At 46.1% G+C, this 26,704-nt stretch overlaps 1 protein-coding gene across 3 annotated transcripts in view; it reads right to left on the bottom strand.

Annotated features, from left to right (window-relative positions):
* The window catches only part of LOC146869338 (solute carrier family 12 member 6-like), an 836,907-nt gene that overhangs the window by 354,044 nt on the left and 456,159 nt on the right, over window positions 1–26,704 (bottom strand). The gene's annotated exons all lie outside the window — the stretch shown is intronic.

Genomic DNA, 26,704 nt, shown 5'->3' with positions numbered 1-26,704 from the left:
GGACTGTCCTTGCTGGGTGAGCCAAAGTAAATACATATCTGGTATGTGCCCTTGTGGGTCTTTTGTTCTTGTCTATTGAATGCAGCTGAACTACTCGCTGCAGAAAAAAGGAATTAGAGAGAATGACATCCAAACATCCAGTTAATTCTGTGACATTTTGAAGGACCTTTGTAATGATCTTGGGAGCTGCTCAAATAATGACTCTGGAGTGAAGCTACGGCAAGAAAACCACCTAGATGGTAAAAACATGGATGTCACTGATTTTCCTCAAAGATCTGAGCAGCAGACGTAACTTTCTAAATGTGATGAATAGTATTTCGTATGTTGTGAATCTTACTGTCATATCAGCTCCGATACGTCGCTGCCTTCTGGAAGATGTCATTCAAAAAATGCCATCCCAACAATCAAACAACCTATTCTGCACTTTTTGATAGAGGTGGTGCTCCTCAACCAACCCCAGCTAATATTCACTATGTTTATGGTTGCTTTGATTATAGCAGAAGAGGTGTGTGCATGGGTGTTGTATTGAGCCTTTTATAATTTCTCAAGTTGTAGAAACAATACCAGGAAGGGTAAAGGGAGTAAATGTAATCTTTTTTTCCTTATATAAGAACCACAATAGTTATCACCTTCACCAGTTTCCCAAATGATTCACTGAGCTGTAAAGAAAGCAGCTTGGCTCATTGGCTGTGACGGGCAAGTCGTATCTCTTAGGGGCCCTCTGGTAGGAGGACGCAACACTGCAGAATCTTTGTTGTATAATCAGATGCGGGAGTGTTTTCACAGCTGCCTTCGGGGCTATGTAGTCCACCTATTAGCTTCCTGTAGCGCCCTTGAGTGTTTCTTCATCTTCTTCTTTGACTCATCTTCAAGTTCATCGCCCTACATCGTGCCAGTCTTGAATTGTTGAGGGGGTGTGACGGGCAGTAGTGGTGCGTACTGCGTCAGTACAAAGACCATCTGCTGCACTGGTGGACCACGTTGCTGTGCCAGATGAGGTTTTTGGGGCTATAGCTTGTAAGTCATAGCTGAGGTCTGCCTGTATCTTTAACATCAGTGGCACTTCGTACCAAAGTCTTACGTTGTAATAAGAATCATAACTTTCCAAATATTTGGTCTGTCTTAAATTCAGTGCTGGCCACCCTTCTCCTGGAAGGAGGGGTGTTGTCAACTCTCTGGATCGACCTTTCTATGTCCTTGGTACAGGCCAGGATCTCCCTCTTAGTCATCATGTATTTCACACACAACATTCCCAGGCTGTAAGCTGGGGCATCATGACCTCCTTATATCCATCGCCCTTCGCCTCACCATCCTGCTTGTTACGCAAGATCTTGACCGGAGGTTCTGCAGTGGCCTTTATAGATAATGTTACTGTCTAGTAATAGAAAGCATCTCTTCAATGGCTTCCAGATGGGTTGAAACTGAATTGAACCTGATGTCTGAAGACCATGGCCGTCTTGGAAGACCCCTGAAGGGCTCCGAGACAAATGCCTCCGAAAAGAGCTAACAGGCTACCAACCTAACATGCTTGTCCTTTTGGTACTGTATTTAACTGTTAATGATACATCTGAAAACTGCCAAATAGAAAAGGACACTGAACAACGACAGAGAAAAAGGTTTAAATACATTATAAACACCAAAGGAATATCATTCTCTAAATAGGTTCACCAGGCACAAGCAAAATTCTGCTCCCAAAGGAGTAAAACAAAGAAAATTCTTGAAATAAGCAGGGTCCTGTCTTTAGAGATCCTGTCAGGCAGAAGAATAGGTGAACAGAGGGTGAAGGACAATGCACATCTTTCTGGGATACTGAAGTGGTGTGGCTATCTGGATTATGGTCCACATTGTATTCTTGGAGCTTTAAGGCATATATTCATCCTCGTCATTGCTTTCACTTCTATTTTCTTATGGAATATATCTGGTCATGTATTTTAAGCCTGCTCTGGTGGTTTCTTAATGTGGTTTTAAAAAGTAGGACAAAAGAAAACAGACAATGTATATGGATGAGAGACGTGAATTATTTCATTAGTCTCCTTAGGAGTGTGTTTGGAGGGGGGGGGAGGGTTGGAGGGGTATCCAATAAACCGGTTTGTAGTCCGTGAGAGTTAGTGATATTATTAAAGAATTCATGATAAAGGTACATTTCATTAAATTAAATGGCAAGTCATGATTTAATATTTTAAAACCTCCTTAATTCAACTATATTGCAGAACAGTATAAGCAAAGGTGCATGCCAATTCTACAACCACCATAAATCAATTCAGATTTTACACAGCCACTAAATAGAGTTTTTCCATTGTCTTCAATGCGTTTTGACTAAGTGATAGAAGTTAACTGAACAAATTGCATGTACATTTAATGTTAATTACATAATATCTAAGTTTTCCTACTTTTAGTTTCTCTTTTTCGTCAATACTGGTAGGGTTATTTTAGTGCTTCTAAACTTGAAGGAAAAGCAAAAGTGGCTAACAGTCTTAACATTTGTGTGTCGTAACAATGCATGTGGACAGGGTTTTCCCAGCGTGTGTTTAAATAAGTCCGCTTTTATTCGCCGCTTTCCCTCGTTCATGCCTGTTAGACCTGGCATCTTTGGCGTGGTTTCCATTGACTTTTTGCCTCTGCCTCCTGTATTTTTGACACTGTGCTGGATTTCGTTTTTGCTGGTTTAGATGCTTTGGACACTTTGCCACTGCTGATCAGTGCCAAAGTGCAAGTGCTCCCTGGTTAAATTGTTATTATGATTGGCATATTTGTTTTACCAGTAGGTCCCTAGTAAAGTGCACTGGGTGTGCCAGGGCTGGTAATTGAGATGCTACTAGTGGGCTGCAGCACTGATTGTGCCACCCACAGGAGTAGCCCTAAAATGGTGTCTCAGGCCTGCCATCGCAGTGCCTGTGGGCAGTTGCTAACTGCCATGTTGTCCTGGCCAGTGCACCCACTTGCCAGGCCTGACCCTTACCTTTTCTTACACATTGGACACCCCTATGGTAGGCCCAAGGTACCCCCCTGGGCAGGGTGCAGTGAAAGGTAGGACATGTACTAGTGTGGGTGACATCCTGATAGTGAAATTCTGCCTATTTCGTTTTTCACTATTGAGAGGCTATCTTGCCCATAGGTTACAATGGGGAATGCTGGGTATCATATTTACCTGCATATCCCATAGCGGCAAGATAGACATATGAAGTATGGTATCCCTGAACTCAGAATTTGATAATGCATCTTTTAGGAAAGATGGTTTTTAAATTCTGTGTTGGAAAATAGCACTTTTAGAAAGAGTCTATTTTCCTGTTCAACCTTTCTGTGTGCCTCTGCCTGTTTGAGTATTGACTGTCTGGTTTGTGAGTGACAGGGGCTGGGGGTGGCTGCAGGGGAATGGGCGAGTCAGCACTAGGCTGAATAGACCTATCTGCACTTAGAGTGGTGGGAGGAGTTGCACCTGGGCCTGAATATGGCTGTGCCTGCCTTCCACAATGCTGTCTCCACCTCCTGCGGTGTGTCTGATGGCCCTGGCCTCCCCTCACAAAGAAAGAAGACATGCCCATGCAGAGGGCACCTAGAACTGGTTTGGACTGGATCCTGGACCCCTCACATATGTAAGAACAAAGACTTTTGGGGTATAAGTAGCTGTGCTGAAACCCCAGTAAAATTAGACTTCTACAATCAAGAGGAACCTCTGCCAGAAGAAGAACAGCTGAGGAAACTGACAAGGAAACCTGCCCTTGCTGTGTGCTCTGGGGCCGACCTGCAGTTTGCTGATTCCACTAAAGGAGAGGAAGGGGGGCTCTGCTGTGTGCTGTGCTCCCCCCACCTGCTGGAAGATAAGACTTTGCTGTGTGCTGTTTCTCCAAGTGCTGTCCTCCTGTTGGGAACGCAGGGATATCAAGGTTCCCAAAACAACACTTATTGAGAAGCTGAGTGCGTGTTTCTGCGCACAGCCGGTGCCTGCTGGTGATCAGTGTGTACTCCCTTACCCTGACTAGAAATAAGGATCCCTATTTGGACAAAGGTACTTACCTCTGCCAACTAGAGATCCCCAGATCTAACAATGCCTATTGTCAATAATTTTTTCCTGTTCTTCAACCTTTCCTTCTTCCTTTTCCTTCAATTTGCTCTTGCGTGTACCTTTACTTTATCTCACCTCTCTGCCATCTTCCGAGCAGGGTAATGGCACCCTATTTCAAAGATGGCATGGCTGGAAAAACACTCAGTCTCTAATTCTATTCTTCATGCAACTTCAAGCCACCCTAGAAACATAACTGACAACTTCCCCTATGAAGAATTCTAAGGATGAGAAGAAATGGTATGGTTCAGAACAAAATTTAAATTTAAAATGACAGAGTTACAAAACAAGGTTATAAACTACAATAATGTCAAGGCACTTCAAAGTAAAATCTACGACAAGGAAAAAATTGCTGTTTGAAGCTTCATTTAATCTCAGGAATTCAAAATATCACGCATTCGGTATCATAGAGATCATGGGGAAATAAGAATATTGATTAACAAACATTGGAACCTACTGACTCAAGATAAAATATGGAGTGTCCCAAAATAGCCATTCATAACATATAAAAAAAATGAAGAAACCTTTAAGTCAAACTTATTTAACAGTTACTTCAAAAAGCTAGCCATAGGAGAAAATACATGGCCCAAGGTTTTTATGCTTGTGGTATACAATTATGCACAAAGTTCTACCAAGAGTTTTGGAAAAAAGAAAAATAAGTCTACAAAATATGAAATGTGTCGATTTATAAATTATTTAACAACTTTATGCCTTTTGGCCAACAATATATAAGCACAATTCAAACGGGACTCAGGAAGTCCAGTTTTCCAAAGACTAATGATTCAATGGTTTGGTAAAACTGATAGGGTCAAAATCTTTCAGGATGATGTCCTTATTTTTGGGATGATGAAAATTGAACATGATAGGAGGTTAAGAGAAGTGACGAACACTTTAGAGCTAAAGGGTTTAACTGTGGGGATCTAAAAATGTGTGTGGCGTTCTCAAAATGTGCTTTTGCTTAGGATAAGATTACTTACTTGGGCTATGTTATTAATGTTGATGGTATAAAAACCATGTCAATATTAACTAATGCTATTCAATGTGTTCCTGCACCGTGTAATAAGGATGAAGTCGGGGTGTGGCCAAGCTGCCGACCGTAATGGCCGCGTAGGCTTGGAGCTCCACCGTAGAACCTCGGCATCCGACTACCCATGCGGCGTTCCCCATGACTAAGAGGCGGGCGAAGAAATGTGGGAAGCGGTGAGGGGCGGCCAGTAACTAGCACGACCCAGGAGGAGCCCTTAGTCCGCATCAGCATTGATGCGGTAGGCCCAAGAGAGGAGAGGCCTACTGCCATGTTAGAAGCCAGGGGCTCGATTTACTCGGAGCTGATGATCAATCCAGACAGGCTGTAGATGCCCAACGCGGGGACGGTGAGCTGTGTCGGAAGTGGCTGTACAAAGACGAGGTAAGCGGTGGGGGCATTAAGGGGCGCTCGGTACAGTTTCTATTGGATCAGTGTACCCCACAGACTTATACCCGGAGGCCCCGTGGCAACAGGGGCCACGGGCGAGCCTGAGGACCGGTCCCGGGCCGGGAGCTGTGGGGTTGTATCAGTGCTGCCGCACCTCATACAATATCGCATGAACCTTCAAATGCCACTGACCACCACCCCTCCCCAGCCACATAGTCTGATGCTGTGAACAGGGGCATGAACTGCGACATAAGCGCCCATTAACATTGGGGCGCCTTCAAAAGATGGCACAAGGCCAGGCCGAACCACTATGACCCAGGGGGCATAATCGGAGACAGAATATTGGCATTCTGCACATCCAATACTGCAGTGTCTTCGCACTAATTGGAGCACACAGTTAACCGCCCACGCTTGGCCAACTACCCTTCCAACAACAGGCCAGCGGAGCGGACACAGTGTGTCAACATGGCGGAGGGAGGCGTACCACAAGCAGAAGCAGTGACTGGATCTGATACCATGTTATTGGAACACCGGGCAGGCTTCAAGGCCCTGGAAAGCCACTTTGATGCCCTAGATGAGATTTGACACCATGGGCATTAGACTTGACAAGCAGGAAGGGCACATAACAGTTGAGGGCAGAATCTCCGGCCTGGAGGATGGAACCGCCCAAACCACCAAAAAACTCGAGCGCATGGAGAAGATACTTTTTTTAAACCTTTGTTTATTAGTTTTTGATAGTGAATAACAAAAAAACAGCAGACAATCACTGCAGCACATCCGCAAGTAATACAGAACGAAGCAGTATACATCATTAAGACATTTAACACATTACATGTACCCCATGCTCATATTAGTTGACTCGACGGCTTTCAAACAGTTCCATAGTCCATCATTCCATACTGCGCATATGTCCTCGAAATTGGCAGTATTTCACTATCAGGACATGTCACCCACACTAGTGCATGTCCTACCTTTCACTGCACCCTGCCCAGGAGGGTACCTTGGGCCTACCATAGGGGTGTCCAATGTGTAAGAAAAGGTAAGGGTCAGGCCTGGCAAGTGTGTACACTGGCCAGGACAGCATGGCAATTAGCAACTGCCCACAGACACTGCGGTGGCAGGCCTGAGACACCAGTGGGCCACAAAGAGATAGACATTAAAACGTTCCAGAAGGGGAAACTCATTGCGCGACCACCATCCCCGGCTCCCCACACATGCCCCCACATACAAACTTCAGCGAATGCCCACAGCATGGGGGAAACAAAGCACAGCATCGTCCCCCTACCTCCCCTCTCATGATCCACTTAGAGGACCATGAGCTTATTTCCCTGCAATCATCACATCAGGATCAACATTGCACCTCATGTGGTGTCTTCAGGGGTGTGTTGCAGGAGGTACTGTTTGAGGGGTCCCCATATATCCTTGGGTCTGGATCTGCAGGGTAACGATTCCGCATATATGGCACCATGGTCTTGACTATATATCAAATCATCGAGCCACTGTTTAAATTTGGGGGCACGTCCCCTACCCCACCTGCACGCCACCCTTCTTTTTGCTAACAGTAACGCAAGTGTGACATAACGGCGATAGGCCTGTGGAAGCCGCTGAGTATATCCCAGCAGTGCCAAAAGTGGACTACAATCAATGACATCCGACGTCATTTGTGTGAGTGCCTCAAAGACCTTCCGAGACCCGGGGGCATTCTCACACCAGATGTAAAAAACCGGCCCCTTGGCTACCACAGCGGTCACAGTTATCAGTGTCTCTCAGCTTGAGTCTGTATAGCTTTGCGGGTGTGCAATATATACGTTGAATGTATCAAAAGTGAATAATACGCAATCTGCAGCTGGAGGAGATGCGTGCAACTTGCATACAACAGTACCTCCACTGTTCAAGTGTTAATTCAAGACCCAGATCAGTGGACCAGTGACGCAGTGCCGCATGCCTAGGCTCCGGCTGGTGGGTGCGTATAGTATGATATAAAGTAGAGACCATGTGCCCGGGGCCATCAGCAGTCAGCATACGATGTAACGGCGCTAGGGGCTCCGGTTCCTTGGGAAACTCCGGGATAACGGTCCACATACCCTGTTGTAACCGTAAATATAAGAATGTATCTAACGGAGTGGGAGTCGTCTGCCGGGAGAATTGTTCAGCTGAGCAAAACTTCCCTTGTATAAAGATATCTCCCCATGTAAAAATGGTCAGTCGGGCACACAATTTATGAAACCCCCAGTTTCTTGTAATAATGACATCTGGGGATGATAGGAGAGAGGCAGTATTGGCGAATATATGATTGCGGCGTTAAGACGACGACCAATTCTATGCCATGCGGTGACTGTACTCGTGAGAGTGGTGGGTGGCACGTTTCTGGCAGGAGCGGGCTCATGAATCATCCCACACAACGGAATCGGGTCCGCCAGCCAGTTCTCTGCCGCAATTTGAGGCATACAGCGTGGGGGGTTCATCCAGAAATAAGCATAATGTGCCTGCGCACATTCAAAATATAGTTCAAAATCTGGTAAATCAAACCCACCTTGCACATACGGCCTCATGAGTACTGTCCATTGCAGGCGGGGCTGTTTCCCTCCCCAAAATAATCTCAGCAAATTCCGTTCTGAGGGAAGCGAAAAAATTTCGCCCTGGATGATACAGAATATTCAGAAAGAGATATAAGAACTGTGGAAGAATCACCATTTTTATCAGGGAGGCACGGCCAGCCATTGATAAAGGCAAAGCTATCCAGCGTGTGACGTTGCAGGAAAGGCGTTCCATGGCTGTGCCATAATTAAGGCGTAGAATCTCGTCGTGGGTATTTCCAATTTGAATCCCTAAGTAGCGCAGATCTGTATCGCACCAATCTAAGGGGAAATCAAGTGCAAATTTTGTCACTGCAGACATGAGGGGAAAAATCAACGACTTCGCCCAATTAATATGGACTCCAGAAAGGTGTCCAAACATAATAAATTCCCGCAATATTGGGTTAAGATTGTTTTGCGGATCCCTGACATATAACGTCATATCGTCTGCATAAAGCGTGATTAGGATTTGTCGCAGGTTACATCGCAACGCACGTTCCCGATGGTGCTGCCTTTACAGGCTAAGGGCTCTATCGCAAGGGTGAAGAGCAGGGGAGACAGTGGCACCCCTGTCTAGTGCCTCGGGCTATGGGAATTTCAGCAGACATGTGCCCATTTATGAGAATTCGGGCAGTGGGGCGAGTGTATAACAGGCGTATCCAGGAAACAAAGATCGCTGGGAAGCCCATCCGGCACAGTATGGCATTGAGATAATCCCATTCCATGGAATCAAATGCCTTCGTGGCATCTATAAAGACCGCAGCCATGGGTACTTCCGGCGCTACATTCTGGAGGATAGAAAATAATGCACGAAGATTATGTGAGTTGGCTCGCCCAGGTATAAAGCCAGATTGATCAGGCAATACCAATTTATCGATTAATAGAATTAGTCTATTGGCGATGACCTTTGCCAGGATTTTAGTGTCGCAGTTCACTAGGGATAGGGGCCTATAGGAATCATATGAAGTAGGGGCCTTACCGGTTTTAAGTAGGGACGTTATCAAAGCCGCCCTCATGGATGGGGGAAGTTTGCCATCTTCCATGGATTCGGCTTATACGTCCTTCAGCACTGGGGCCATGATGTCAATGTAAGTCTTATAAAATGTGGCTGGTAGACCATCGAACCCCGGGGCCTTACTAGATTTTTGTTGCATAATTGCCTCTCGAATTTCGTCGAGTTCAAAGGGGGCACTGAGGAAGTCCCTGTGGTGGTCCTCAAGCCACCCCAGTGCCACATCACCCAAAAAGCTGTCAAGTTCTATTCTGCCCTGGCGTTGCGAAGTGTACAGAGTGGAGTAGTGTGTTGTAAAGCATGCTAATATGTCAGCAGTATCCATGTATACCTCCCCGTCAGAGCCAAGTATTTCCAGAACGTTGTGCGAGCCTCTAGGTCTCTTAATCATGTCCGCTAAAGCCCTCCCAGGACGTTCCCCCTCTCCATATCTCCTCGCCTTCCAATATTTCCCCCTAAAATTGGATTCCCGAGCTGCAGTATCTGCATAGTCGGCCAGCTTCTCTTTAAAAATCAGCTGTGTTTGGGCGCCCCCTCCCCATTTCGCGTTCTAAAGCTTTAAGCTCAACTTCCAATTTATGCAACGTATTCCGCAAATCTCTAAGAACACCAAAACTTTTTGAGATACAGAAACCACCAATGGTGACCTTGAAGGCCTCCCACAATATTTCTATGGAATCCACCAAGTGTCTGTTTCTACGGAAAAAGTCACGTATCTCCTCCATGTGAAAGCTTGCATCTAACAGGGCAGTGGGTTGTAGTCTCCAATGCCGTCTGGGTGTATTGTATCCGGGCATGGTGATCTCTAGCTTAACAGGTGAATGATCGGAGAACCTTTTAGCCAAGTGGGTAATTGCTGCTATGGTGGGAGCTAGTTCCCTCGACAATAGGTAATAATCTAATCGCGCCCATGAACCTGCGTGAGTGTTACTATGTGTGCCCTCTCTAGTGTTCGGGTGTCGAAGACGCCACGCATCCCCCAGGTTGCCCTCCTGAAGGATCTCCCGTAGTACAGCCTGTGCCTTGGTATAGTGATGTGGAGCCGTATTTGATCTATCCAAGGTCGGGTTAATAGCTACATTAAAATCACCGCCCCAAATCAGCTGCGTGGGGCCTATCTCCATAATCTTCCCCCATAGCACTTTCAGGTGCGTCGATATTGGGGCCGTAGCAGCATACCATAGTAATTGTGGCTGTACCCAAGCGCCCCCATACCAATACATATCTCCCCTGTGGGTCCGTGTGTGCGCCACTGAGCGTGAAAGGCATATTTTTTTTTATTAGGATAGCAGCCCCTCTTGCATAAGTGGGATACGAAGCAGAACATCTGTGGTCTCCTCATTTGCTGACAAAGACAGGAGCTTTCTGAGGGTCCATGTGGGTTTCCTGCAGCATAGCCACCTGAATATGGTGGCGGTCAAGGTAAGAGATGATTTGCCTGCGCTTTCGCAGGTCTCCCAGACCCCGAATGTTCCAGGAGAGAAACTTTAGGCACGTATCATGTAGACTATCACCAGTTATGTATGTGCCGTGTTGAGGCATCATTCCCTCATCATATGACGATCAAATAAGATACATGTATGTGTTGCTGTGTCTGCAATGACTATTGATGCATACATTAGACATGGCCAAAACCAACCAACTCCCTTCCCAACCCCCTCCCACAATGACATCCCAATCATGCCAGAGAATTCTACCCTCCCACACTCCCTCCCACTCATCATAAACATTACTATTGTAAATTGAACCCATTTAAACAAACTGTGCATTATTTTGTATTTTACCAGGGGTTTTCCCTTATGGGGGACCTTTCTAGGTGGCCCAGCCCGGCCCCTCCAACCCTGAGGCAACGAGATGGGGGTACCTGCCTCTGTCAGAGTCAGTAGGGTGTTCGGCACTTACTAGCCCTTGAGCAGGTATCATAGGGCGACAACACATATTGTCATACCATATATCCCGTATGTCGGAGCGATCCAAGACACACAGCCTGACCTCTCGCACCCTGCCGTGGAGCAGCATTGCTACAGCAGAGACATCAGGTGCGCAAATCAAACTGTCAAAATGTGTTTAGTCTATCTCCTCAAGGCAGTCTGGGGCAGCCACCGTTTCCTTAGGCTTCTTGAGGCGTTTCAGGAATTCCTCAGCTTGTTGAGGCTTAGTAAACAACATCTGCTTTCCTTGATAAGTAATTCGTAATCGTGTAGGATATAACAGCGCATATTCGATTTTGGCTTGGCGCAGCTTTTGTTTCACAGGGAGAAAGCGTCGCCTGTCCTCCTGAACTGCAGCTGTGAAGTCCGGGTAGATTGTGAATGATGTGCCTTCATAATGTAGTGTTTTCTTCTCACGGGCGACCTGCAGGACAGTATCCCGGTCCCTGTGCTAATGGGACGTGAAGCATCACCTGGAGGAGGTCGGGGGCCCAGCGCTCTGTGCGCCCGTTCCACGATGAATTGTGGAGATAGTGCTTCCGACCCAACGGTCTCCAGCAGGAGTCTCTCTATATAAGTCTCCATCTTCCCCGTGTTGGTGCTTTCGGGTATTCCCAGCACGCGGATGTTATTCCTGTGACTCCTTGCTTCCAACTCCTCATTTTTAGCTGCTATGATTTTTAGGAGTTTATCCATTTGGGTAACATTGCTTTGGAGCTGCGTCGTAACGTCCTCGTTATCAGAAATTCTGCGCTCTGTTTCCGTAATGCGCTCGCCATGTTGATCAAGCTTGTGTACTATGTTGTCTATACGAGAGTTCATGGAGTCCATTTTGTCCGTCAGCGCTGTCAGGCCGTGCCGGGCCTCAAGCATAAGCGCCGTTGGCACCAGTGTCAACTCTCGCGGAACCAGCTTCAGCACCCACATCCAGCTCTGGCTGTTGAGAACGCATGGATTTTTTATTCTCGAAGTTGAGACGCGGTTGCTTTGCGTCAGGCTTCCCCATTGTGAGCGTGCACTTCAGCGCCAATGGCCACCAGACTACCAGGGCGGATTAGTTAGATGATCCTTGAGTCCAGTATAAGAGCAGAGCACACTGCTGGTAGTCCAACCTTTCAGACACAGCTCCCCTGCTGCTCCCTCCCGACAGGCATCAGAGCGCTACTATACAGTGAGAGGTTTCAAGGCCCCTCAGACACCAGATACACAGGAGCCTCCGTCGAGTACACCGACACTGGAATCAACAGCTATTTTGCCAAGCTGCGGGTCTTGCAAGCAGCCCAGGCATATCCTGTAATATCCCACCTGATGCAACAGGACCAGGCAGATCAGAAGCTGCGCCCGACTTATCAGCGCAATACGAGCCTTGTCGCAGACAGCAGTTAAATCTGGCCCGCGCAGCTGATGATTCTTTGGAATGGCCCTACCTTGCAGCAGTATTGAGCAAATATGAGTTGGGAGACGGGTATTTGCAAATGGTACAGCTACTATATCAGTCCCCTGCGGTGCGGGTCCGCACGGGTAAGCTAATCTCCGATACAATACGTGTGAGACCAGGAACCAGGCAAGGATGCCCGCTATCCCCATTGCTCTTCTCTCTCGCCATGGAACCATTAGCAGTCCTACTCCGGAAAAAAGGGGCACAGACTGGGGTATCCCCCTGGGAGATGGGTTACACGCGGTTTCCCTATATGCGGATGATTTGCTTTTATACGTGAAAGATCTGCATAATATTCCCCCAGCCATATCTGAATTATTTCGAACCTATGAAACGATGTCGGGGCTCAGGGTGAACTGGTCTAAATCGGGTGTCTATTCTGTTAATAATAATGTGGCAGAAGTTGACATAATTATCAATGGGACTGCCCTCGCCTGGTACCCTACCACATTCAGATACCTAGGCATTTACATATACAGGTCCCCAATGGATACATTAGATGGTAACCTGGTGCGAGCCATTTCTTCTGTTAAGGCACAGATACAGTTCTGGAAGACCCTCCCATTAAACGTAATGAGTCGCATCACGTTAGTCAAAATGATAATATTACCGAGATTGCTGTACTATTTTGCAAATCTTCCAGTATATGTTCCAGTTAGACTATTTCGAGAACTGGATGGCCTGATCCGAGGCTTGATTTGGAATAAAGGTAGGCCCAGAATAGCATTACAGAAATTACATGCGCCACCGGAACGAGGTGGATTGGCAGTTCCGAACATGAAACTCTATTACCTAGCAGCCCAGTTACAATGGGTTACTAAATGGAGGAGTGGCAAAAACATAGCTGACACAGCAACTGTGTCGCCTCCATGGACACAGCCCCAATTGTATAGACTGTTTCATCCGCTTGCGAAGCTCCCCTGCCCACCTCAAATACATATTGAGCTAGCTCATAGATGTTACTGGAGGAGCTTGCAACTCACCAGAGATACAGTCCCGTACGCCCAGACATTGCCACTCACCGGTGCACCCAGAGGCAGAGACGCTGTGACAGAAATAGAGCTGGCGTCCTGGCGTGAGGCAGGCGTGGAAACGCTGGGCGACCTGTACGTTGAGGGCACACTTTCTTCCTTTGAAACCTTGGTAGGAGATAGTGGCATACCTGCGGGCCAATTTCTTCTACACACTGCTATTATTCGGGCATTGACGCAAACATGGGGTGACTTGACAACTGAACCGCCAACACATTTGCTGGTACAGTGTTTGCGTGTCATGGGGGAGGGATCGCATGTGATCCACTGGTTGGTACAAGCTTTACTCATACACCTTCTAAAACCGTTTGCGAATCTTCGTGCGCACTGGGCTGAGGATAGAGGCCAACTCAGGTCTGATAAAGAATGGGGATGCATATTAGCCAGGCTACATACATACCGCGTAACTCCAGGTTTAAACTTCTACAAACGTATATATTGCATGGAGCGTACCTCTCACCTGATAAAATAAACAAATATTTACATATAAATACCTCTAGTTGCCCGCGCTGTCGGCTCAATGGAGCGGATTTCCTAAATGTGCTGTGGTCCTGTCCCTCACTCCAGACATACTGGTACACAGTTGCAGAGACACTCGCGAGGTGCACCAATGCTCAGATACCCAACACGTGGGAGGTCTGTATCCTGGGGCTTTACACTCGCACTAAAAATAATAGGGTGAGCTCTAGATTCCGCGACCTGGGCCTCATAACTGCGAAACGGCTGATTACCAAACGATGGAAACACGAAGATCCTACTGCGTCGGCTAGTTGGCTGACATCCCTGGAGGTATGGGCACAGGCAGAAAGCACCGTTCTCCAAAGGTAAGAAACGGCAGGGCTGCGCAAGTATCCAATAGCGCAATCCTGGGATGATATCCTCAAAACACTAACACATCCTAAAGCTGCACTGCACTCACCTCCTTCGCAGCAGGCAGGAGACAACGCTGGAGAGGACACCCAGTAAATATACCATGCTGTAGGTGTTGTTGACTCAGAGTATCTGCCGAGATGAGACTTGAACTTGAGTTTCTGAGGCACATTCCATGTAAGCAAACTCTGTTATACGTCACCCTGACATTCATTTAGCCATAAATAAAACATGAAGCGCGACTCACACTGCCCACCAATGACTCGACTTAGCTACAACATATATCAGATGTCACTTTTTGCAATGTTTTCATTAATGGCATTTACTTTGATTTTTTGTTTCTCTTTGTTTTCTTTTAGTTGTAGTTTACATATGAACATAATAATATCTATCACTTCCAAAGATATACATGTATATTGCTTAGGCACCATTATTTGCAATGCTCCGGCATGTGATATATATGTGGAAAGTAATGGTAAGCACTTGGGTGAATTTGAAGACTTCGAACAGCTGGCAGGAAAATGCACTAATGGTATGGAAACGCTGTTATGTTAATAGAGATGACGATATGCACATGTGCAGGGAAACTGCAACATTTTATGCATACAGGAAAGTACGAATGTTATAATTGTACATACTACAGTGTTTACATGATGGAAAAGTCTGATTCCACATACGCAAGTTCATAACTGTATGTCTTTTGCTCTATGTAACCCATGTACACCAGTATGTTTAAGTGTGACAAACAAAATGAAAATTAATAAAAGAATGAATGAATGAATGAAAAACGATTTATATCGCGCAAACTAAGCCCAAAGGCATCAAGGCGCCTAACAATACGATCAAAAACACAGAACCCAGCTCACGGATATGCCTTAACAAAAAGCCAAGTCTTTAATGCCTTCCTGAACAGGGGGACCGAAGGTTGAACTCTAATTTCCATGGGGAGAGCATTCCAAAGCTTAGGAGCTAAATGAGAAAAGGACCTTCCTCCCCACCTGGCTCTCCTGAAACGAGGCACAGATAGCAAGTTCTTTCCTAAAGAACTGAGATTTCTAGAGGGGACATAGGGTACTAAGAGGTCCTTGACCCCTCGGGCTCCCTGGCCTGATATCGCCCCGTACGTAAGGCTGAGGATCTTAAAGGTGATCCTGGCAGAAATAGGGAGCCAATGCAGGCTCTTCCTAACAACAGTAGCCGAGGAAAGCCTCGGGGCGCCAGTCACAAATTTGGCAGCCGCGTTCTGAACAATTTGTAGCCGTTGCACCAAACCCTTGTCTAAACCAGAGTAAAGGGCATTACAATAGTCAAGTCGTGAGATCACAAGGGCAACCACAATTTGTTTACGCGCAGGGGGAGCAAGATAGTGTTTTATTTTTCTTAAGATTTTGATAATGCCCCAACAAGTAGAGACCGTTCTATTTATCTGTTGGTTCATGGAGAGAGAGGAATCAATCAGGACTCCCAAATTGCGAGCTGAGTCAGTGGGTGTCGGACACAATCCCAAAGAGGGGGGCTACCACTCAGCCGACCATAAGTCACTCTTACCACCAAAGACAAGAACCTCCGTTTTTTCACCATTCAGCTTCAAAGAATTAAGAATCATCCATTTAGAAACTGCCTCCATGCAGTTTCTGAAGCCGAAAGCAGAGGAATTGCCAGGGTGTGAGAGGGACACCATGATCTGGGTATCGTCCTTGTAGGAGACCACCTCCATCCCATAAGATCTTATTAGCTTGGCAAGTTATGTTATGTTATGTTAATTTATTTCTTCTATAGCGCACGGCTACTCCAAGGAGCATCCCGGCGCTTTGCTGAAGAACAATAACAGATAGAAACAACACATAGCGACTGCAAAGAAAAATAGAGAGGAAGACACAGGTTGTCCAAAAGTACTTAATTAGCAAAGAGCCACGTTTTAAGCTCCTTCCTAAAGGCAAGGAGACTCGGGGCCTGCTTGAGAGAGAGTGGTAGTTCATTCCACTCCTTCGGGACTAGGTAGCGGAAGGATCTACCACCCATCCTAGCACGCTTAATGGCCGGAACTGTCATTTTGAATAACAGAGATGATCTCAGGGCCCTGCCCGGTACATATCGGGACAAGCGTTTCCTTATGTACTTGGGGCAAGGGCCGTGTAGAGCCTTAAAGGCAAAAGTCAGGCACTTAAAAAGAATTCTTTTAGTGATCGGCAGCCAGTGTAGGTCTCTCAGAAGAGCCGTAGCACCGGCTCTTCTAGGGAGCCCGTAAATAGCACGGGCTGCCGAATTCTGGACCACTTGCAAACGGGTCAACAGATATTTTGGAAGGCCCAGAAAAAGGGCGTTTGCGTAGTCCAGACGCGATCCAATCAGGGCCTGAACAATAGTCTTCCTATGTTGAACAGACAGAAGAGGAAGGAACTTTCTCAGCATACGTAAAATGCCTAAGCATTTACCTGAGAGACACGAGATGTGTGGCCCAAAAGACAGCTCAATTGTCCACAATTACTCCTAGGTTTTTTGCTTTAAGTGACACACTATTAGGAGGAAATAAATCTTGAGGCCACCAGGCTTTCCAGTCTGGTTCACAGGTGCAACCAAAAAAGAGCAGCTCCGACTTGTCGGGATTGCACTTAAGCCCATTACGCCTGAACCACTCGAAGACCGCCCCCAAGCAGTCCTTGATCTGTACGCCATCGAAAGTACCGCCCCTGTCACAAGTGAACAGGAGCTGGGTATCATCGGCGTAAGATATGACCTGGACGCCAAAGGATTCCGCGGCTGCCGCCAGAGGAGCCATAAAGATATTAAATAGCGTGGGGCTAAGAAGGGAACCCTGCGGTACCCCTACCTCTAGCGGAGACATTTCCGCGGAAAAAGGAGGCGCCCAGATCGTTTGTCGGCGGCCGGCTAGAAAAGATTTAAGCCAACTCCACACCGTTCCCTGAATGCCGCACTCCCAGAGTCTTTTAAGGAGGCGATCGTGGGGGACGGTGTCGAATGCCGCCGATAGATCTAACATTATCAGCATAGCCCTTCCTCCCGAATCGAGAACTTCCCTGATGGCATCCGTGACCTCTAAGAGGGCCGACTCTGTGCTGAAATTTGCACGAAATCCAGATTGCGTATCGTGCAACAGGTCGTGTTCCTCAATGAAATTAGAAATCGTCCGATGGACAAATTTCTCGGCCACCTTTGCCAAAGCAGGGAGAAGGGAGATAGGTCTATAGTTGGCATGAATGAGGGGGTCCAGGGCAGGCTTCTTGATCAATGGCAGGATCAAGGCGTGTTTCCATGCTTGTGGGACCGCTCCCGTGCTCAATGAAGAATTCAGGAGAGGATTCAATAGAGCATTTAAAACAGGTGCTACCCTCCCCAGATGTTTAGCTGGGCACGGGTCAAGTGGAGAACCGGACTTCAAACCAGACAGAAGCTCCAGGGAGGTATCAAGACAAAGATGAGGAAAAAATGTGAGAGAAGGGCCTAGACTCTCCCTAAAAACAGGGGGAGACGAGAGACCTGCGGCCACATGTGAGCTAGGGTCGAGAAGAGAGGCTTGAATAGTAGTAATTTTAGTTGTAAAAAAAGTTGCAAGCTGTTTTAACCATTCTTCAGAATGGATATGAGATGGAGTGCAAACAGCAGGGGACATAAAATCCAAAACAACTTTAAAGATTTCCTTACAACCATTTTCAGCCTCATCAATTCGACGCTCAAAGTATGATTTTTTTTCCTTCCAAATTGACTGATGATAGGCTTTAGTCAATCCTCGAAATTTTGCTTTCTCAGTCAGGTCATAGGCCCGTCGCCAGACTCTCTCTGCCTTTTTACAGCCTTGGCGCTGCTCCCTTAACTGGGGGGTGAACCACGGGGCAGACATTCTGCGTTCGCCACTATTCTGCTTCTTTTCGGGAACTAGGGTCTGAAGTCTTGCTGTCAACCAACTCTGAAAGAGATAAAGATTCTCTTCCAACGTACCCAAAAGAGGACAAGGAAAGATATTAAGAGCCTCAGATAGCATCTCGGCCGAAAGAAGATGGAAAGGGCGCGAGGAGCGCGAAGTCTGTATAGATTCTCTCAACCGGATGGGAGCTGCGACGGGAACCGAAAAAGAGACCAGAAAATGGTCTGACCAGAGTACCGGTTGTGAGGCCTCTATCACAAGTGGGGCCACATAGATATTAAAAAGGGTCGGACTAAGAGCCGAAAAGATATTTAAAAAAAATATTTAAAAAAAAAATAAAATGGTACCTTGCCAAATCATAAACACATCATCAATGTGCCAACTTCTGACCTTGTTGCGATGTGGATTGACTTGGTTAAGGACAAATGATTTTTCTATGTCGTCTACAAAAAGGATAGCAAAATTAGGGGCAAAAACTGCTCACATGCTGGTCCCTTTGCACTGTTTGTAAAACTTGTCATTAAACATAAAATAGTTCTTTGTCAGTGCTATCCATAGGAGAGAGGTAATGAACTCAGACATTACTTTGTGTGGTCTTGGTCTGTTCAAATGGTTCTCGATCACCGCTGTACCCCTATCCTGCAGGATGTTGGTGTAGAGGGATTCTATGTCCAGTGTGACAAGGAGTTCATGTGTGGGGGCAAATTGTTTGCGTTCAACCAGATTGATAAAGTATTTGGTGTCTTTTACATAGGAAATGGTGTCAAGTACTAAGTCATGGATAAAGAAGTCGATGTATCTACCTAATGACTCAAGGATGGAGCTGCATCCTGAAAGAATGGGTTTACTAGGGGGATTATTTTGATCCTTGTGAACCTTTGGAAGTGTGTATATAACTGGTGTCCTGGGATTTTTATTATTCAGATTGAGAAACTCGTTGTGACTAATAAAGCCTAGTTCCTCTGCTTCCTTGGTGGTGGTCTGGGTGAGGTTTTTTATCTCATTAAGGGGGTTGTGTCTCAGTAGTTCATAATGGGTTGTGTTGTTGAGTTAGCGTTTTATCTCATTGTCATATGATATTTTGTCTTGGATGACAATCCCTCCTCCCTTGTCGCATGGCTTAATGATGATATTATCCATGTTTTTTAGTTGAAGGAGACTCTTCTTTTCCTCTAAACTGATATTGTAAGGAATAAAGTGGTGTTGTTTCTTTCATTTTTCAAGGTCTTTCAGCAGTAAATTTCCAAACGTGACGACGGGGGTAGGGAGCCCGATGGTGCATTGAAGGTCCATTTTGGACGGAAGCCTGTCGTGTCATAGTTGGGGGAGACTCTTTATTAAGAAAAAAGGATTTCAATTTTATTTGTCTAAAAAATTGAAAAATCTCGGTTTGTGTGGTGAACCAGTTGGGTTTCTCTGGGAGTACATAAGAAAGTCCTTTACTAAGTAGTGAGATTTCTGCAGAAGCCAATTGATGGTTAGACAGATTGAAGATGGGGATCGGTTCCATGTTGGGAGAGGAAGAAGGATCCTCCATCCCCATGGTGTTTAATACTGGTAGCCCCATTGATAAAACTTCCGCCGTGTCTGATGTTCTCCTGGTGGGAAGTTGTATCATGGTTTCCCCCTCCCTGTCTCTGTTTGGAATGGTTGGCCTCGTCCTAAAAAATTGGGATTGTTGGAGGAGGAGCTAGGTTCAGCCCCTGCGTCAGAGGAGTCAGAGTCTGCAGATGAGTCAGAAAAAGACACCGGTTGTTTGTTCTTAAACCGGCCTCAGGTGCCTGCCTGTTGTCTCTGTGCGTACTGGGGATTTGTGAAGTAGTCGTCTAGGAGGTATGGGTAGGTCTATTCTTTGCTATAATTTTTTATATCCTTAGTTACTTTGGTTGCTTTTTTATGGTGTTCAAATTTTTGGAAGTCAGAGATAGTCTTTTCTCATTTCTAGAGGACTGTCTTGGCATCTGCCAAGCTGTCCAATTCTAAAATAGCTTTCTCTAGTAGTTGTATTTCTTCCAACTCCTTCTTGCTGTGTTCGAGAGCGGTGTCTATGCCGAGCACCATCCAATGGCGAGAGCACGTAGTGCCAATGTGAGCAAAACCGTGCTTGAATTTGGGGTCCTGTAAGAAGATTGCTGGGGTATTGCAGACCTGTAAGCCTATGGGTATTATGTCTGCTTTTAAGTACTCAGTTAGCATACGAGCATGTAACTCGGTCTGGATATGTTTTTTTTAAGGATGTTCTAGAGCCGTTATTTTGTCCGTGGCTGCATCAGTAGGTGCTATAGATGGCGCAGGTGTTTGGAACAGGGATGGGCCACTTATCATTTTAGCAATGTAGTCCTCTATGTAGGTGGGGACAACTGGTATGGACATAGTTTATTGGTCTTACTTTAGAATAGGTCTGCCTTTGGTATACACCATGAAATGTCTTCTTTAGGTAGGGTACTAGTTAAACTAGCTCTACAAAGTGGGGTAATAAAAAGCTCACATTCTAAAACGTAATTATTTAAGGGAGTGGTTAAGTCATTTCTAACTGTCGTGATCACTCCTTCCAGTGCTGCTCGCAGATCTGAACTTGAGTTCAGGAAGACCTTGAAGACTTGGCTCTTTAGCCAAAGCTAGAATCTTGGCTATTCACCTCTCCTGCTTGCCCGCTAAACCGCCGGGACACCTCTGTTTGAGGTAGCCGTTCTGCTCTATAAATGCTGATATTATATTGATATTATTTGTGATATGACCTGACCAAACAGACATTTATCAAGTCCACCGTTACCTCCCCCGAGCCCAATTTACCTAATATGCTGTACGCTCAAAGACATTACCTTAACTATCATTTACTCTCTCATGAAATGCAGCTTAGAAGAAACCCCTGTTGCACTGCCTGACTGGGCTTATCAGCTGGTACATGGTAACACGAGAGGGCATCTAAATCTATTTCTGACAGTGCCCAGGTTTCCTGGACACAGCATATAAAGGTTCATCATTGGTGTCATAGGAAGTCTTAATGAGCCTTCTTTCGGCACACAAACATGAAGGCTTTGCCTTGGTCCTTGATGGGGCTCAACCTAGAGTACACTGTGGCTCATTGAAAGGCACAATGTAATTACAAGTGACTGAGATTCATTGAAGCTGACCAGAAAGGCTGAATTCCGGGCTAAACAGGACTCTCCCGAGCCAGAGGCACCAGTCAGGTAGTGCTTAATTCACCTCAGCTGGAGGTAACCATGGAGGATTTATTTTTCCCTTTCATCTATATCCTCTGGTAAATATGAAAAAAGAAACCTTCTTTCACTTTCAGAACCCATGTGCGAGTTCCGAGATGTAGTTAAGAGATCCTTTGAAAAGCACAACAAAAAGTTAAAGGGAGCACTTGTCTCTATATTAACTTCTCGAATACAAAAAAACAAACCATTGGAATAAATGACCTTTTTTATGCTCCTGCTTACCTGTCACGAGAAAAAGGCAACAGCCTATTGAACAAATATGTGATACATCGAAAAATAAAAAATACATTTGCATGAAAGCCTGAATGCTGGCCTGTGGTCGCCAACAACGACAAGTTACTTACCGTAGGTAACGCATATTCTGTTGGATACTCTAACTGGAGATTCCTCATATTTAGAATATCCCACAGGTGCCAGAATGGATCCAGAAGGTTTTATATCAGCGGACGCTGTGCGGTTCCACGTTGTGTTCTGTCCCGAAGTGACAAAGCAGAGCTGCATTTAACTGCCATTCCTGAGTGCTGGTGTCAGTTTCTTTTTAGAAGGTAAAAAGAAATCACTCAACAGAACAGGGAGTTGGGATGGCAGTGGGGAATCTGCAGTTATGTAGAGTAGCCACCAGATAGACTAACTGAAGGCAAGTAACATCTGGTGGATATGTATGATGAACAAGTTAATTACCTTCGGTAACACCTTTTCTGGTAACAACTTTATCTAACCGCAGAAATCTCATCGTGTGAATACCTCCAGGCATCAGACTGGATCGGGATATTTTCAATAGCAATTAAGTCGTGCATCAGTAGGTGGCATTGTGCTACTCCGTGTTGGATCCGTCCCACTCCAGATGTTATGTTAGGCCACTATCTGCACCACCTCCATACGCTGATGTCCGTTTCCTTTGGATGTCTGTCCGTCCTGCCTGACACTTATCCCATAGAAATTAGAATATGCCAGTGTGCAGATCTTATTAGTGGACTGTACAAGTCCATTCCAAAGAACAGGGAGGTGGGTGGGTTTGTGAGGAATCTGCAGGTAGACAGTCAGAACCAGAAAAGGCGTTACTGAAGGTTAGTAATTTGTTCCTCTAATAGAGACTTCTAATCACAGAACCTCACATTGTCAACCAATATCAAAGCAGTACCTCCAATGATGGAGGGTCTGTGGAATGACTCAAACCAGGAAATCTTGCAAAACAGATTGGGCGAAGTGCCTGTCTCGCTGTACCCAAATGTTCAGACAACAGTGCTTCATCCACGTGCTATGCCCATGTTGCAGCTTGACAGATGTCCAAGACTGGCACATCATGCACCAGTACAAGGGTAGCAGCCTTTGCTCTGGTAGAATGAGCTTGCAAGCCTACTGAGGGCTGCTTCTTGGTTAGTCCATAGCAGATGTTTGCATAATACAATCGATCGGGAGATGATTCACTTTTGAATCTTTTTCTCCTTTTTGGCTCCAGAGAGAACCACAAAATGTTTATAATTCAATTATGATTTCTGGTCCAATTGATGTAAAAGATGAGGGCTCTCCTAGGATCAAGACGGTAGAGCTGCTTCTCATCCTTCGAAGGATGAGGTGGAGCGTAGAAAGATGGCAAGGTGATTCATTGCCCAATGTGAAAGAGCGTGTCTACCTTTGTCAGGAATGCTGCTTTTTGTCTGGAGGACCAGCTTGATTGGAAAGAACGATGTGTATAGCTGCTGAACTCACTGGGCAGAGGTTATGGGAATGAAGATTACAGTTTTGATGGTAAGCAGGCATAGAGAACTGCTGTGCATGGTTTCAAAGATAGTACACATGTAGTCGAGAACCAAATTAAGCTCCCACTCGGGCATTGCAAATGTGTTGGAGGGGATATGCGGATCAGCCCCATCAAGAAACGCATCCCAATACGTTATTTGAAAAGAGATGGCTGATCTGGCTAATGTAAACAGGTAACACTTAACTGTTGCCACAGCAAGGCCTTGCTGGGCTAAGGAGAGAAAAAGCAATAGAATGCCATGCAACTTTGTCTGAAAAGGGTGAATGTCAAGGGAAGAGCACCAGAGTAAATTTTTATCAGCATCTTTCATATATCGTTTTGGTGGAAAGACGCCTGGCTGCTGGAATGACACCAACCACTTCAGGAGTGAGATCGAAAGCCATCAAATGTCACCTCTAAATGTCCATGCATGAAAGTGTAGGAAATTAAGGTTTGGGGCTGCTGCGTCATAAAGTCCTCCCTAAGGGGCAACCAAGTGAAGGATAGATGCTCATGGTCAGTAGTTGTGCTGGCCCAGTCCAGGGCACCAGGATGACTTGGGCCCAGACCTTCTTGATCTTTTTCAGCACTCTGGGGAAAAGAGGTAGGGGCAGAAACACATACAGGAGTCTCACGTCCCAGTCGAGGCAAAAGGTGTTCCTGAGGAAGAATAACCTTGACAAATCCAAAGTGCAAAAGTTTGTACCATACATGTTCTCTACGGTGGCTAATAGATCGAGCTAGGGTTCTTCCAATTGTTGGAAGATGCTTTGTGCTACCTCCGTGTGTAACTGAAATTTGTGATCCACTAGGCAACATTTGCTGGGTTTGTCCGTCCTGGTGTTTGAAGATCCTGCCAGGTGCTGGGCGATTAGTTAGATGCCCTCAGCATTCAGCCACTTCCAGAGACTCAGGACCCACTACTCCATGCTGACCTGTTTGATGCAGTATCACATGGCAGTCGTTTTGTCCATTAGAATCTGTACCTGTTCTTCCTTGATGATTGGGAGAATGCCTTCACGGCCAAGCAAATCGCTCACAATTCCAGCAAGTTGATGTTGCGTCAAGTCTCCACCAGAGACCAGAATCCTCTGAACTCCAGCTCTCACAGATGACAGCCCGACACAGCAACGATACATCCATTGTGACCATCAACTCTGGGTAGGGTAGGGTGAGGGTTCTGCCTCCAGTCCCAATTGTTGTCAAGCAGCCATCCCTGCAGGTCACTTGCAGTCTCTTCCGAAACCAGAATGGAATCCGGGAGGTTCCCTTGGTGTTTAGCCCACTGAGACTTCAGATCCCACTGCAGGGCTGGCATTTGCCAACAGTCGTGCTCTGCAAGCAGAATGCAGGAGAGAAAAAAGCCAAGAAGTCTCAATGCTACTCTACCTAAGTCCCAAGGCACGGGTTGAAAGTTGAAGCCCAAATGTCTTGACTTCATTGAGGCGGAGGAAAGGCTCAGAAGAGTACCGTGTCCAGGAAGGCTTTAATGAAGGGGTGCTGTTACAAAGGAGTCAGGTGTGACTTTGGCATGTCGATGAAAAAGCTCAACGATATCAACAGTCAGTCGTTGTCTGGAGGTGGTTTATGACCTGGCAAGCTTTTCCTTTGTAGCCAGTCGTCGAGGTATGCGAAGACTGGTACTCCCAATGGAGGCAATTGGGCTGCGACTACTATCACAATTGTGAATACACAAGCAGCACTTATGGAGCCAAAGTGCAACACTAAGAATTGTGCTTGTGGTATGCCTAAAACCAATGGTAACGTCTGTGGGACTGCAGGACGGGGAATGTGAAAATGGGCAGCTTTCAAATCCAATGCCAGAGTCCAACCTACTGCTTCCAGGGTGGACATAATGTGGGCAACTTTGGACAGAATGTGGGCCACAGTGACCACTTTAACCTTGTCATTCTGAAGGAAAAAGTTCTGAGGGTGAAGATTGAGGATGAGGAGAAAGCCTCTTTCCTTTTTAGGCACCAGGAAATTACAATAATAGTAGTCTGTCCCAATCTCTGATGCCGGCACCCTCTCTATAGGATTCAAGATAGCCTGGCTGATGAGGGCTGTTAGCCCGAAACCGGTCCCAGGATGCTTGTTTCCGGTTCAGAAGACCTGGCTTGGCAGTTCAGGCTGGACTGTTCCCATGAGCCACAGGGTCAAGACTGATTTGCAAAAGGCTAGGTCTGAACTGAAGTGGCAAAGTGAGCTAAAGAACAATGATGGATTCAACCCAGATCTGTGACTGAGGGTGAGTGTTTGAAAAGTTTCAGCACTCCGTCCATCATCTTCTTGTGTTTTACCCGGTAATTGTCTCTAGACACTGCTGGCCTGTTCCACTAACTTCACCTCAGAAGGACTATTTGGCTTGTTATTGCATGGGTGCGTTTTGGTACAGTCTCTGATGGTATCCCCTAAGGAAACCTTAAAAGGGGCAAAGCTGCTGCGGGAACTGCCAACCAGGCAGAGCTAGGCCCAGAGAGCTGGTAGTAGCCTTGCTCTCCTTAAATCTTTCCAAAGTGGATTCCATCTTTGATCCAAAGAGCTTATAGCCAAAAAAGGCATATCTAATAAGTCTTGCTGGACATGTTGGAGAAGCTGGTGGTGCAAATGCAAACATGGCATCTAAGCATCATGCTGGTCCCGAATGTCCTACACAGCCAGTTGGTAGGGTCCATGCCTGAGTATATGGAATACTTCGCCCTTTTCAGACTGTCTTTTATGAGATTCTGACTGTCTTTTATGTCTGTAAGGTTGGCAATATGTCCCCTGGAATAGCTGGCAAACTATCTGACCCTCTATCCCTCAATGCACATGAATACCTCCATAGGAGGCAGCTGGTGTTGACAGACTTAAGTGCAAGGCTGGCAGTCGAAACCATTTGTGTAGCAGAAGATTCATTGTGCCACCTAAGTGTGTAACTGCAATTCCTTAAACATTCATTGATGAAGATTTCCATGAGTTTGGACTCCCTGTCAGGTTGGGTGATCAGAAACGTGTTTGGATTGATTCTGCTCATTTACGCCTGGACCACCAGGATTTCCGTAGCTGGATACAGCAAGACAAAATCCAGATCCCTGGAGGAAGGCCTATGTTGCCTTACTAACTGCTTGGTGGGCTAGATCCTGGCTTTGCCCAGGTGCCAATCAGCACACCAGAAGGAGCCTCACTAAATGTGAGAAGAGGTTCTTGGCTTGTCTATCCTGAGTTGAGGATATCATTCAGGACATTTGTTATGACCTCTGCTGTGGGTAAGATTAGGTCTAATACTTCAGCCATTCTCGTGATCATGGTTGCAAAGTAGGACATGGCCAAATAAGGGGAGGAAAGGCCAATTTCTGGAGCAGTAACAAGCCCGCTGGCATCTTGTAAATCATGAAAAATTTTCTAATCATCATAATTATCATCAGCATTATAATCAAGATGTGTTGTTTGTGACCTGGGGAGAGATGGTAGTGTGAAAATGACTCTTGCAGTCCAACAAACTGGCAGTGTCGGTCATGGCACAGAAGGAGGCACTACATGTT

Source organism: Triturus cristatus, chromosome 1_1 (assembly GCF_964204655.1).
Source record: "Triturus cristatus chromosome 1_1, aTriCri1.1, whole genome shotgun sequence".
Classification (NCBI taxonomy): domain Eukaryota; kingdom Metazoa; phylum Chordata; class Amphibia; order Caudata; family Salamandridae; genus Triturus; species Triturus cristatus.
The sequence above is the reverse complement of the archived record's forward strand: the minus strand, read 5'-3'. Positions and strand labels throughout refer to the sequence as shown.